Source organism: Camelus ferus, chromosome 31, assembly GCF_009834535.1.
Source record: "Camelus ferus isolate YT-003-E chromosome 31, BCGSAC_Cfer_1.0, whole genome shotgun sequence".
Classification (NCBI taxonomy): Eukaryota; Metazoa; Chordata; class Mammalia; order Artiodactyla; family Camelidae; genus Camelus; species Camelus ferus.
In genome coordinates, this window is record NC_045726.1 from 6092283 (window position 1) to 6107617 (window position 15335).

General features: G+C 44.3%; 1 protein-coding gene across 4 annotated transcripts in view; it reads left to right on the forward strand.

The window, feature by feature from the left end:
* Nucleotides 1-15335, forward strand: part of GALNTL6 (polypeptide N-acetylgalactosaminyltransferase like 6) — an 803528-nt gene that overhangs the window by 577816 nt on the left and 210377 nt on the right. The gene's annotated exons all lie outside the window — the stretch shown is intronic.

A 15335-nucleotide genomic window follows, 5' to 3' on the forward strand; every position in this document is an offset into this window, starting at 1 on the left:
GGGACAATCAAGAATGTGACGGCTTAAAACAGCACTCATTTACTATCTCACAGTCTGTAGGTGGGAATCCAGACACCACGGGCTCTCTACTCCAGGCTCACCAGGTCGAGGAGGGCTGTGGTCCTCACGGGGCCGTCTGGGGGTGAGTCCCAGCTCGCGAGGGCTGTTGGCAGAGGTCACTGCCATGTGGTTGCAGGACTGAGGTCTCCTGCCCTTCTTGGCCCCCAGCGGAGGGCGACTCTCAGTTTGGAGAGGACACCCACCTTCCTTGTCAGGGGCCACCTCCCTCCAGTTTCCAGCACAGTGGCACCAGGTGGGTCCCCCCCACACTTTGAGTCTCTCCGGCTCCCCCTCCCACAGTAGTCAGCTGACTCATCTACTTCTAAGAAAATCATATGATGGCATGCCCCACCCCCCACCCCACCACTCTTCTAGTATAACCTCCCGGTTTCTATGTCAGCTGATTGAGGAACACGAAGTCCACCTGCACAGTCCCTTCACAGCAGCACCTGGACTCGCCTGTGACCAGATAACCAGGGGGCAGGAGTCTTCTTCTGTAGAACAGGTGAGAAATACCTCTCAGAGGGGCAGGTGTCTTTACAAGTTAAAGGCAATATAATGAGTATAAACTCTATTGCACAGGAGCGGCTCTGCGTTTCCCCCCCTAATTTCCTTCTCTTAGCTCTTGGGGAACACGTGCAGGCAGATACCAAACTAAAATCTCTCCTTGCAAAACCTCATGGAATTGACCAGGTTGACATGATTTGAAAGGCCTCAGTCAAAAACCATCAGTAAAGGCCCTTCCAAGAGGGGAGAAAGGACCGCCCCCAGCTCACTGGCTGCAAAGGTGTGGCTGGTTCCTGCTAGCACTTAGCACCTATCCTGGCCACACAGCAGATGGCCAGGGTTCGCAGGCGAAGTACAGGGCACGGTGCTGGGGACATACTGAGACTGAAAACTATTCATCTGTCTAAAATTCAGTTTAACTGTTATCCTGTATTTTATCTGAAAATTCTAGCCTGAATTCCTTTACAGAGTTTCTACTAGACCCATGGCTGTTTTTAAGCTTACCGTTGATTTCACTATTCCATGTTCTGTCACCTTAATTGTAACGTGTATTAAGCTCTGTTGGTTTACGCTACTATATATAAAATAGATAAACAACAAGGTCCTACTGTAAAGCACAGAGAACTATATTCAGTATCTTGTAATAGCCTATAATAGAAAAGAATCTGGAAAAGAATGTCTATATATGCGCATATATGTAAGTGAGTCACCTTGCTGTACACCCGAAGCTAACACAATGTTGTAAACCAACTGAACTTCAATACAGAATACTACCTTGCTTTATTACACACGATACCACCTCCTATTAAGGATTTGCACACTAGAAAAACGTAACGAAATAAACTCCATCTTCTTAAGAAATGCTAGGGTTACCATTCTTGTAAACCTGCATTTAAGTGATCTAAACTAAGACCTCAATTTGGGTTCTTTTTTTTTTTTTCTGAAATAACAGAATAGAATAAGCCTGTCAGTCAATATTCTACATACTATCTGCTCATGCTTTCTCTCTCCAGCGAAGTTATTATCTACCTGGTTATGGATTCTCTATTTCTGTTCACCAAACATTGGTGCTCACATTGCCCTTACCTCCCCTTTTCTCACACAAACTGTATTTTGTTTGTTCTGAGAGTTTTAATTTTATGAAATTGGGCTTGTCCCATCTCTCCCTTCCAGGATGTAAACAGAAGGGAAGGTTCCACCCAGGAGAGACACTGGAACCTGGAGGCAGACATGCCTACTGCTGCCTGGGGCTGCCTGGGTCCAGGCTGGCTCGGAGGTGAGCAGGGGAGCGGATGTGGAAGATCGCAGACTCAGAAGGGCTGCGTGTCCAGTTCCTCCCCCTGAGGCTCTGTGGCCTCGTGGGAGGGACGCTGCTCCTGTGCCAAGTCTACATTCAGGTCCTTGTGCTGAAACCTGAGTGGTGTGTTCTCGCAGTTATGACTCGATGCTCTGAATTTCACTCTTCTCAGCTATGACACAGGAATATTAATGTCCACAAATAACCACTCAGGAATACAAAGATAGTCAAGAGAATGATTTATGAACTACAAAGTACCAGACCAATAAAAGATTAATTTTACTATATCAATAATTCATGATTTGTAGGATACTGTGCACAACTTACAGATACATACACTTTCATATGTATGTGTCCATTGCGTGTGCTAAACAGCATTTGCCTTCAGACGTTGATTTTGTGTGTTCTCCACGAGCTGGTTTTAATTCATCCTGAACGAGGGGTATAAAGCACAGGTCACAGGAGTTCTCCTTCCCGGCCATTAGATCGGTAAGATCTGATTCTCAGAAGAAAGTCAAATGACAAGGGTAAGAAGGCCCAGAGGCTTCGAGAACATTGCTTATTCTTTCAGTAGAAAAAGAAGTAACCAGGATCAGGCTCCGCGGTCTCTCGGCATTAACAGTCCATGAATTCTGCTCGCCGCCCTGCCCTTATCCTTCGATAGCTGCCCTGCGGGGGCCCGGAGGACGGCACCCGCGGGCCCCTCAGCCAGAAGGGACGTCCGCGGAGCTGGGGGTGAGGCTAGAGTTTCTGTCAATAAAATGGAAGCTTTTCTGTGTCTACGTGCTCGGGGGTGAGGGCCCTCTTTCCTACTGTTTCTGACTCTGTTGTGAGAGCAGCCAGCCACGGCTGCTGGCAATTCTGCAATGAGACACCTTCACTCATCTCGAATCTTTGTCTCAGCCGCTGAGTGATGGGGACCCCTCGCCGTCTACAGGGAATCGGGCGTTTCAGTCCGTGCTAGGCGTACCATGTCTGTCCTGACGGTCTTTGTTCTGAAATAGCACAGATTTTAAATAATCAAAGATGGCCTCTGTAATAAAGCTAGAAGTGTCAAGAGCTTTTTCTGTCTGTGAGGAGGAGAAGAAAAGGGGAAGATTTAAAAAAAATAGAATCATAAAATGATAGAACTCGAAGATAACACGGAGGTTGCCTGGACTCAAGCACTCGGGTCACAGGCAGCAAAAGGAAACGCAGAAAGGAGCAAGAGTTGAGCAGCTTGCCTGCCGTCACACCCTTGGTTAAAGACGAGGAGTCGGCTCTCTGAGCTCCCAGTGAATCTTTCTCTCCAGCACAGCTTTTAAAGCTTCACATCTCCTCCTTCCTTCCTTCTTTTCTTTCTTTTTCTTCTCATTTGTTACGATTATTATTTTATTAAACTATTGTTTTCACTTAATACTACATGGGCGTGAAGTCAGATGGTCTCTGTTCAAATTCTGTCCCTGTCACTTATGAGCAGTGAAATCTTAGGGAAGCTGTGCAGCTTCTCTGTAATTCAGATTTTCAGCTATGAAATGGAGAAAATACTACTGCTTGTCTCATAGGGATGATAAAGATGAAAAGATCCCAGGAGAACATACGTAAAGGCTCCTTCCTGAGCCTCACTCAGAAATACATACTGTGCTTATTATCCCACCTTAATTAGTGTGGATCTGAAGCATCAAATTCATAAAATTAAAATATGCCAAGTGATTCTTTTATCTCATATATTATGATGATTAAAAAGTCAATACATAGTTATAATGAGAAAATAGAATTAGGTAAGAATTACCAGAATTCAACTCCAAAGACTGTTGCAAGCAGTGAAAATGAGGGAAAAAAGCAATCATAAATAATTTCATTTGAGGGAAAACCTGAGAAGAGAACACTTTTGGGGCGAAGATCTGGAAGTCGTATATATTTTTTCCAGAGAACTGGTGTGCACGCTCACATAGATTTGAATCTTGTGTCTGCCACTTAAAAATGGGGTAATCTTGAGCAGATTCCATAACTTCTGCATTGTGTTCTTGTTCCCCCAACTTTATTGAGGAGTAACTGACAGATAAAGGTTGTACGAATTTCAGGTGTACAGCGTGATGGCTGAACATATGTGTACATTGTGAAATGATTCCTGCCATCAAGCTAATTAACACATCCGTTGCCTCCTACAGTTATGTTGGTGGTTTTTTTTTTTTTTTTTTTTGCAGTGAGAATGCTTAAGATCTACTCTCAGCAAACTTCAAATATACAAAACCGTACTATTAACCATTTTGTGTTGATGCTCCTACCTACACCACATAGGATAGCTGTCAAGAGTAAATCAGGCAACATATATAAACTATGCACAGTACATAATAAAGATGATAACAGTAGGTCAAGTAATGGAGTTGGGGTAATCGGTAGCACCAGCCAGGTCCGCTTCGAACGGTGGCGGGAGAGCGCGTTCTCATAGAGGCGGTATCCAGGAAAACACAGCATGCGTTAGAAGCACCGCGCGCAGTAGGTCACCCTGTCAACATTCTAGACCAGGACTGGCCAGTTCTAGCCTGTGAGCCAAATCCTGTCTCTGTGATCCAGAGATTTAGAAATGTTTTTACATTTCTAAGTAGTTAGAAAAAAAATCAAAAGATGAATGCCATTTTATGATACGTGAAAACTGTACAAGATTCGGATTTGAGTGTTCATCCCCGAGTTTGCTGGATTGCAGCCGTGCTCAGTCATTCCACACTGTCACGGCTGCGTTTGTGTCTCGATGGCAGAGTTGACTGGTGGACACAGCATATTTGGGCCACAAAGCCAGCAGTATTTACTACCTGGCTTTTGACTGAAATCACTTGTTAACTCCTGTTTCAGACCCCAAAAAATCACCTGTGAGAGGATGCATTCCCTTCAGGCCCAGAGCCAGAGAGCCCTCTCCAGGATGAGCTCAGGTGACCTGCGAGGAGAGAAGCAGTGTCATGGATGGACACGTCGGGAGAGAGGCGCACCTTCCTGCAGCCCACAGGGGAACTGAAGCAGATCAAGAAAAAGCTGAGGAGAGTTGTTTGCACCAGCGGCTGCTCCCAGTGGATGGGAGAGAAGATGGGAGAATGAAAATGGTCATCATGAAAGAATGGAGATTCTTTAGAAAGACAAGAGAACAAATGGGCGAAAGGGGAAATTACTGAGAAAAGAAATGGCTGTGTGTCTTCACTACCGCCCGTAGCTCGGGCTGTCCTCCATCCTCTACACTAGAAGTTGGACTCCCTGGAAAGCCCTCAGATCACAGCCAGGGCCAAATTGCCCCATTGTTGTCACCCCCAAAGGAAACAGGCCATTTTGGGGAACTCTGTCTGACGATCTTGCATTATGTGAATAAAAATGTCTACGTGAGCAATCAAAAGACAACCTAGAGAACAGGAAAAACATTTGCAAACCACACCTCTGATAAGGAGTTAATATCCAAAATACATAAAGAACTCACAGAACTCAACAGCAAAAATCCCCCGAATAACCCAGTTTAAAATGGGCCAAGGACCTGAGCAGTCATCTTTCCAAAGAAGATACACGAGTGACTAGTAGGTAAATGAAAGGATGCTCAGTGTCACTAGTCATTAGGGAAATGCGAATCAAAACCCCGATGAGACGACTTATCACCGCATGCCTGTTAGCACGGCCGTCATCAAAAAGATGAAAGAATGCTTGCAAGGATGTGGAGAAAAGGCACTGGTGGAGGGGATGTGTTAGGTACAGCCTCTGTGGAAAACAGTATGGAGGTTCCTCAAAAACCTAGAAATAGAACTACCATATTATGACCCAGCAATTCTACTCCTGGGAGTATGTCTGAAGAAAGTGAAAAGCACTACGTTGAGATATTGGCACCCCCAGTGGCATTATTTACCATGACCACGGATAAAGAAGTTGTGATAAATGTAACAGAATGTTGCTCAGCCATAAAAACAGAGGAAATGCTGCCATTTGCAACAACACAGATGAACCTTGAAGACATTATGCTAAAAGAAATAAGTCAGATAAAGACAAACACTCTATGATCTCACTTTTGAGTGGAATCCTGAAAACAAAACAAAGTAAAAGACAAAACAACCCTTATAGGAAAAGAGGTCAGGTTTGTGGTTACCAGAGGCAGGGAGTGGAAGGAAAGAGACATTGGATGAAGGTGGTCAAAAGGTACAAACTTGCAGTTGTAAATAAGCAGCCCTGGGGACATAATTTACACGATGACTAGAGTTACCTCTGCTGTGCTGTAGGTCTGAAAGTTAAGAGAGAAATCCCAAGAATTCTTATCACAAGGAAAATAGATATTTTTCGTTTTTATATCTGTATGAGATGATGGATGTTAACTAAGCTTATTGTGGTCATTGCACGATGCATGTCAGTCAGATCGTGCTGTACACCTTAAATGTATCCCGTGCTGTATGTCAATCATATCTCAATAAAACTGGGGGAAAGAGCCTATGGGAGGGTTTAGTTGCACTAAATTAAAAAACCATAATGACTTTGAGACAAAATATCCCACATCACCTCAACTGACCGAGCGCCACTCTCTTTTCCAACACCCTGTTCTCTACCCGTTACCCAAGTGCTGTTTGGATGCGCCCCTCCCAACCCACCTGCTCGATCTGTTTCCTCAATCAGAATGTTCATCCTTTGTGACAGAAGTCTTTTCCAGCTTTCAAAACCGTGTCAGTTTCCTCTTTTTCAAGAAAAGTCTTCCTGTACAGCCGTTAGACTCGGCCCCTCCCTCGTATGTCTTCCCACACTGGCTTAGATGGCACCTGCATTCATTCTTTATTCTGTTCTTCTTATTCCAATGGCTTATGTGCTCGGTGCTCCCATTCCTGGCCCATAAACTCCTTCAGGACAGGACAGGACCAGGATCTGCTGTTTGCTGCCTGACATCATTGGCTCAGTATTTTGAACAAGGTAGAGGCAGAATGAACAGCTGTTAAAATGACCTGCGAAAGTCATTCCTCCCTGTTTCTCCAAGATGGCGATGTCCTCAAAAAAAAAAAAAAAAAAAAAAGTGGCAGGGAAAGTAGCCTTGAGTGCTACTAAAAATCAGGGAATGTTGAATCGAGTCCGAGGTCAACACGATCACAAATCTCTGCACGTTCAAATACCGTGCAGTTAACCCCAAATAATTCTTAGTGTGTACAGAGCAATTAACACACATTGAACTCATCATTAAATGTGAATGCCTAAATTTTTTCTCTTCTGAATAGCTGATTAGTTTCTTAGAGCAGTAAACTTGGAGTCTTTTTTTTTTTTTTTTTTTTTTAGTTATTTGGTGGAAAAAGAAACAGCCTTTTCAGGGATAGACACTTAATTAGCCAGAGCCAGTGATTAACTCCAGAAAGATAACAAGTTGACCTTGCGAGCTTCACCAGCCCTTGCTCAGATTATATTTAGCATTTCAGGTGTTTAATTGAACTCTGAAGTGGAATCAGAGCAGGACAGATGCAAAAGCGGGAAACATCGTAGTTGGCATAGTCAGCAGCACCTTTTAAATCTCATCCCTTTCAACCCAGAAACTCTAGCCGCCCCCCACCCCGCCCCTGCCAGACTGCCTTCTGTCTCTTAACTTGAAAATGAAGGGTCACATTTGAGAGCCTGTTTTTGATGCAAGCACATCTTCACGACTACACTCTAAGCAGTCGCTTCGCGTAGAAATCGCTCAGGAGGAAACAGAAAGCGACTCAAGTAATAAAACGTAAGAAATCGATGTGAGAGATGAAGCTGGTTCTCATGCTGTCGGTTTCAGTCTGACGGGTGCCTGTCAATTCTACGAGTCGTATGGAGAGCAGTGCCTGTTAGGGTAATATGGGAATAGCCCATGTTTTTAACGGCGTGCTTTGTGTTCTATGCAATAAAGCAGAACCAGTAGAAAACTAGTTGCTCAGTTTGCGTGAGACCAAAATACGGTAGGAATCAGTTACCTGGGTGATGGCAGAGTAAGCCCGAGAGAGTGGTACCCGTTGGCTCTGTGAGAGCCCCGTCATAGATGGTTGGATTTTCACATCCTGAGAGCAACAAATATTTATGGCCGAGACCATTCTGTGCTGCTCCATGAATTTTTTTCCCAGAGGTTCAGGAGTGAGAAGTCATTTTTCCCTCTCTTAAAGAGAGAAATATGTAATTTAACATAAGACAGGGATAAAGTCTTCCTGTGGGGAAGGAATGGAAGCTGGCTCTGTCCCTTTTTGTCTCTCCCTACATTTTATAAGTGTCTTTGTATTTTTTTGTTGTTGTTAATTATTTGATTAGGAAGTCTTTTCAAAAATCAAATACTTTACATGGCTAAGTAATAAAAGTTCAATTTAAAAGCATCAGACCATGACATAATTTTAGCTTCAAATGGGCCTCCTGGGCTGAGCAAATTACACTCTTTTTCTGGGTCACAAAGTATCATATAGTTTCATATTTAAAAATATTACTCCATGGCCACATCTAAAATTCTTTCATTTTCTTTCTCCTTCTTAGAGCTGCATTATCTAAAATTTTAAACTTTAGCTGCTATTAAGGAATGCAATCTGAGGATGCCCCTTCTCCTTCCGGAGGTACGTGCCTCAGGGCTCAGAGATGATGGAAAGCAGTAAACACTGAGAAAGTGGAGAAGGGTTCCTTCAGGGCACAGCGATTCCTCACTCATATTTGTCTCTGCCCAGTACAGAGCACAGTGCCTTGCATGTAATGAAGATTCAGTAAATATTTGTTGCATTAAAAAAAATAGTAATTGGGGCATATGCCACTTACTAGTCACGTGGCCTTGGGCCATACACCTAACCTTGGACTTCAGTTTTTATTTGCTTTTTTAATCTGTGAGATGATGAGGTTTGAATTACATGGTCTATTAAACTCTGCTAAGTCCCACAATTCTGTAATTTCGTAACTTGACTTGGCCGCGACGAGAAGAACCTGTCCGCAGAAGTGGTGCAAAATGCACAAAAGCCTCAACTGGGAAGCTGATTTTTTTCACAATTAAATCTAGTCTCCCCAGGCATCCAGACACGCTCTCTGGGAACTCAGCGGGTCTCTGCCCTCTGAGTTCTCTGTGCCTTCACTTAGTGGGAAATATTCATAGAAAGCTGTCTCTTTTGGTGGGTTATCTTTGGTAACTCTTGAATATTGTGATTAAACAGGGGAAGTAGTATCTTGGTAAATAAGAGTGTTAATGTGAAGGTCAGCCTGAAATAACAGGCAAGAAATGAGTGGACCTTCCCCACATAGATTCGTATGGTTGCTAAATCACGCTGTGCTAAATTCAACGTGAAATCGGACATACACTCCCAGTGTCTAAAATGACCCCCAATCAGCTACACTGTACCCCACAATGATTTTTTTTTTGCCTTCCTCATCATCAGTTAAGGGCACAAAATAAGTCCTACTGCATTTTATCTTCACAAGGATATTTCAAGATTAATTAAAATGAGTGGAACATAATAAGAATATAAATGAAAACTACCATATTATGTTTGCAGTTCTTACTCTCTGCCATCCTAGGCTTGCTAGAGACAGTCCCGGTAATTCCTATGACAACCCTGCATGAAACGGTAACTTTTACGATAAAAATGAGTGTTTGAGTTCGTCTGTAGCCATTCAGTGAGTAGCTGGAGTCGCGACTCGAACCAGGTCTGTCTGTAGGGCTCCACACTCAGCACACATCACAACTTTATTAAAAGGAAGATATTTCACTTCTTGGTTACTTTCAGGAACTTGAGTATGTGGGGGGTGGCAGACAGAAGCTTGCCTTCCCTTTGAGAGCTCCCTGGACAACGAGAACACAATCTTGTTTAGGGCTGCTGACTGAGGCTGAGGAATTACCGGGACTCTAAATAAAGCAAGCAGCCAGCATTATACATTTTGGGGGAAATCTTTATTTTTCTTATTTATTTCACCATCAAGTAAGAGGAATGCTAAGCTCAGTGCCTTGAGCCCCCTGGATGAAAGGACAGTGGGTAAATGAAACAGAGGAGAGAAATCAGTGACCACGACTTCTAGCCTTGGTCTCAGGGAACGTCCTTGTCACACACAATTCACACAGAGCTGGATGTTCATTGCGTCAGATTAATACCAGAAGGTCCAACACTCCAAATGAGAGATTTTTGGAGTTATTATCTCAAAACGTGTTAATGCTCAACATCTCTGTCATAGAACTAAAGTGACGTGATAAAACTGGTTCCTCACCCTCGCCCCATATTTTTGTGCCATATTTAATGCCACTGCTTTCTGGGTGTAAGAGTTCTCCAGTTCAGTCCTTCGGTCCTGCGTTGGCTGAACTTCTGTCTTCCCGGCAGCCGTGGACTTCATCACGGCGGCTGTAACGGGGCAGGACCTCTCACGCTGGGAACACCGCCCCTGCCCTCCCCACGGCTGATTTTTACTTCCCCCTGAGTCACGTGATGAAGCCCTTGAAGCGGGGCCCGAGGGGAGGAGGGAGGGAGGGCACAGCCTCCGAGGGGGAGCTTGCTTCTGCTGCTTTAGATGAGGCGCTGTGCTATCAAAAGAGAGAAAAGACGCTTTCACGGCTGAGAGAGGCCCGTAGACTGTGAAACTAATTTGAAGCCCTGCTGCTGATTAGGAATAAAAGGAGCCAGGAGGAGAGAAACGCTCCCTACGACCGGGGCCAGGGCCCTGCCACAGAGCGGGCGGGCCCGACGGCTCCTGGCAGTAATTGTGGAAGGACTGTGGTTTCGCTCTCGGCTTTTCAGTTACGCCTCTTCATGGCCTGAGCTGCACTGTCTGCTCGATCCTTCTCTTTCCAGGACTCCCAGGGATGACACCCTCCTCTAATGTGGCTTCTGCCTTCAGTGTCCTCAGAAACCACTCGAGACTTCCACGATGGGGGTCTCTCTCTTTAGAGGGTTAGCCAAACACATAAGGCTCATATAATCTTTATCATGTTAAATTCAGCCCTTGGATTCTTGTGAACTGTCATTTTCAGTTCATTTTTTCCCCTTTTTCTTTTTCTTTTCATGGAGGTACTGGGGATTGAACCCAGGACTTTTTGCATGCTAAGCACACACTCTATCACTGAGCTTTACCCTCCCCCCCAGTTTATTTTTAAAAATGGAATTCATTCAATTCCATTTCATTCAAATTCCTAGCAGAGGATATTAGCACCATGAAATGTATCACTGGCAATAATCCTCAAAAGCAATGTTTCTTTCTTATATCTTTTTCTCTTGGTTACTAGATAGTGAATTGAACTCACAACCTTTACCTTAACTCTCCCAATCCTGTTTTAATGGCCCAAGACACAAGAGGGCAACAATAATCTGCTGTTAATCTTAGGCAAGAGGAAAGGCTGTCATCAGTGGGCCCTAATCTTTGAGGCACTTTGGTTTCAGATGAAGTAATTGTGATTTCTTGGGGTGGGTAGACATGCTGGTGAGTGGTTCTCGCCACCTAATTCAGCACCAGCAAAGGAGGGGTTTCCTGATAAGTTACACACACACAGCACTTCCTGAGGGAGACCTGAGACCCTCTGATAGAGATGCAGAAGGACAGAGAGGAAGGGTCCATGGTGGAGGCCTGGCAGATCTAAATAAAGATGGGCAGCTTTCTGCTAATGGCTCACGTGCGAGAGTTCCCAAGCTTCCCCCAGCAGCTCCTGTACTTCATTTGCTAAGTCTGGCCATCTGACTTGGGGCCAAGGTGTGAGCTGGCCTTGAGATGAGTTAAGGCCGTGGGATCCAAGGCCACGATCAGAGCACGTTTGTAGCATGCAGTAAATAATGGCTGTATGCATGCATCAATTATATAAGATATAGAACAAAGAAAATAGAAGTACGTGTGTGCTAGAGATATTCTGTAAGCCTAATGAACAAAGAAATTCACATTGTGCATGTGCTGGCAGAGAACAGATAAAAAGCAGGACAGGTGCATCATAGGCGCTCACCTCCCTGTGGCAATAGAATAGCGTTCTTAACCCCACGGCATCTCCTGCTGAAGTCTGGCCGGCGGTATGGCAACTCCTCATGCATTTTTTCGTTTGGGCCGCTCACTTCCTAGAACCCCATGTGAGCCCCCCTCAGCTGACACAAGGATAGGTGCGAACTGCTAGCAGGAACCAGCCACACCTTTGCAGCCAGTTAGCTGGGGGTGGTCCTTTCTCCCCTCTTGGAAGGGCCTTTACTGATGGTTTTTGACGGAGACCTTTCAAATCATGTCAACCTGGTCAATTCCATGAGGTTTTGCAAGGAGAGATTTTAGTTTGGTATCTGCCTGCACGTGTTCCCCAAGAGCTAAGAGAAGGAAATTAGGGGGGAAAACGCAGAGCCGCTCCTGTGCAATAGAGTTTATACTCATTATATTGCCTTTCATTCGTAAAGACACCTGCCTCTCTGAGAGGTATTGCTCACCTGCTCTACAGACGAAGAAAACTGATTCCCCAAAGTGTGAGACAGGGCTGTGAACCCGTTTCCTGCTCTTAGTTCTCTCATTTGTTCAGCTTCTGTTAGACATGAGGGGGTGTGTGGAGATGTTCTGGGCGACAAGAGTGACCTAGTCCAGCCACACGTCATCAGAGCCAAAGAAACACAACTCCGAGTGAGAGGCTGGGGCGTCTGCCCCGTCCCCAAAACGCACTCCTGTTCCTCAGCTCACAGTGCTCTGCGGTCACATCCTCGGTGCCAGGCAGAGCCTCCCGTCCCAGAGCTGGCAGAGACGCCCGTTCCCTTTTATATGCACGTGCTTAACTTGATGGTGGGAAACGGCCCGCGGTGTCCTCACAAGGCAATAGTACAACACGTTGGCGACTGGAAATATCTGTATCCCGTACCACAACTTCACTTGCATCAATGTCTGTACAATAATTCTTTTAACTCTTTTAAGTAAAACTACTTTTTACATTGGCCCTTGAAAAACGATCTGTATTTATTTTTGTTGGAAATCCAAGAGGAAGGAATCTCACAGCCTTACTAGAAAAGACACAGCTCTGATTATTTGCCAATTGGTCGTAACTACACAGAACATAACAACTTCCAACCAAAGACACTGCAGTCAGAGACAGAAAGGGAACGTGTTACAGTTTAATTCTGTTTGTTAAGAATTTAGTTAGCTGCTGGGCCACTGACATGAAGACTGAACAGAGTGAAGCAGTTAGCAAGAGGCTGGCCACAACCAAGCAGATTGGATGATTTTTCACACACACACAAACAAAACTGCACCAGCGAACTGAAAGCACTATTCTGTGTTTTAAAAACAAAGCGGTAGAAACAGGGGTTGGCTCGCTTTTATGTTACCAGTTTACATGGCAGGCATTCCACAGAGACCACACTTGTGACCTCCAGGAGGGAGGTCACCCTCAGAATCCTGGCTTCACTCCCTGCCAGAAATAGAATCATGCAACCCAGCCCCCAGCTTTGCAGGGCCAGCTCCTCCAACCTGAGAACCATCCAAAAAGACAGACGGCGAGCTGTCCATTCTTTACAAAAACTGCCAGCAGTGAAGACAGCTCTTTATTCCCCCAGTGATTAGCTATTTCAGTAGCTTAACAATGCAGCTACACAAACCTTTACAGGTGAGTGAAGAACTTTTTGTACATGAGCAGGAAGCTCTTTATTATATAAACCATCAGATATCATTGGGTATGACAGCCATTTATTTCTAGATTCCAGACTTCCAGCTCATCACTCATTCATTATTTCACATGCATACATCGGCTTATACAGTCATTTCTTCAACTGACAACTTTGAGTAGCTACTCTGAAATGTCTAACTTAGATGCGGGGAAATACAATCCATCGTAAACCAGTTTCTGCTCTCAAGAATCGTCAAATTTGGTCCTGTGGGTTTTTTTTTAAAGGCCTGTGTGCAATGCTAAATAATAATGCAATAAATTAGAGGCGTGAAAAAGCATATGATTATTACATAAGTAAAACATCTTCAGGTCCAGAAGAGGATGAAATCAAGGTCATGGGAAAGTCCTAAGAAACTAAATGGGCTTTTTAAATTATTGTAGAAGTTCGATGGGGTTGAGACCAGAGGCATTTGGGGAAGGAAACAAACTAAAGACCGAACACAGGACAGAGCTGATCCTGAGTGGCTCACTTGCGTTTATGTGGCCGGGTGGACTCCTGTGAGCACCAGTGACAGGGAAACACAGGCAAGACTGGAAACCGAACCCACTAAAGATCATGACAGTGATAATGTGCTAGCCGTGAAAGTGGACGACACACTGCACGTGTACTGGTTAGACACGTGGAGAGCCACTGCCAAGGGATGCCCTTTAAATGTTTCCCATATTTTAAATTCTTAACAAGATGCCAAATGTTCTCAGTTTCTGATCTTCTGGAATGTCCACATACACAGATGATCAAACACCACCTCAACGTAAAGGTGGAAAAGTTCGCATCTGCTTCCACTAGGGTCACCTTTGGAAAGAACTCCTGAGAGCCAGGCACTGCAGGGTTCCACAGGTGCTCAGGGTAAGGAGGACGGCTCCAGCTTGGTGACACATTCTGATGCTCACACGTGCTAAGTGATAACCTCACTCATGACTGGTACTTCTCCATCGCCTCCTGCCCACCCCTGCTATGAGGAATCCGCTGCTGGGGTCACAGTGAGCTTTTCTCCTGCTGAGTCCAAGATTTTTCTCAACATGTCACTGCTCAACACACTGGTCAGAGTCCGTGCATGAAATAAACTCTCTGAGTGTCCCTTCATCTACTGTAGTCTAGGCACTGTGTGAAGTTCCAGCTAGGAAGACCTTGTATTTAATGAGTAGATATAAGATTTCCAAGAATTACATTATACAAAATACTCTGCCTCATACTTTCACCAATCTTATAAGACAATCACCCCGCTTTACATGTGAAGTAGCTAAGATCCAGAGAGACTGAGCAGCCTGCCTAAAACCATACATGTGTCACTGATGGAAGCAATCTCCAAATCCAAGCCTCTGACTCCCAAATCAAATGCTAAGGTATCAAAAGCCATAAAACAGAACACACCAGCCTGCAACCTCCCAGGAATTTAATCAGGACAATAACCAGCCAAGCACCAGTAGATATATACTTATTAGATTGTTATTTATAACAGTGGGTGAAAAACCCTGAATTCCCATCAATTTGAAACTGATTGAAGAAATCTTAGTTCCTGCATAAAATGGAATATTACATAGTCATTAAAATTGCATTGTAAGTTTATATTTATTGGCATAAAAATTCTATGATAACACTTGTTTCAAAACTGCTGAAACACAAAAGAACTTATTTACAAACCAGAAACAGACTCACAGATGTAGAAAACAAAGTTATGGTTACTAGGGGGGAATAGGGTGGCGAGGGATAAATTGGGAGTTTGGGATTTGCAGATACTAATTACTATATGTAAAATAGATGAACAACAAGGTCCTACTGTACAGCACAGGGAACAGTATTCAATACCCTGTAGTGGCCTATAATGAAAAAGAATAGGGAAAGGAATATATATATGTGTGTGTGTGTGTAAATGAATCACTATGCTGGACACCAGAAATTAACACAATATT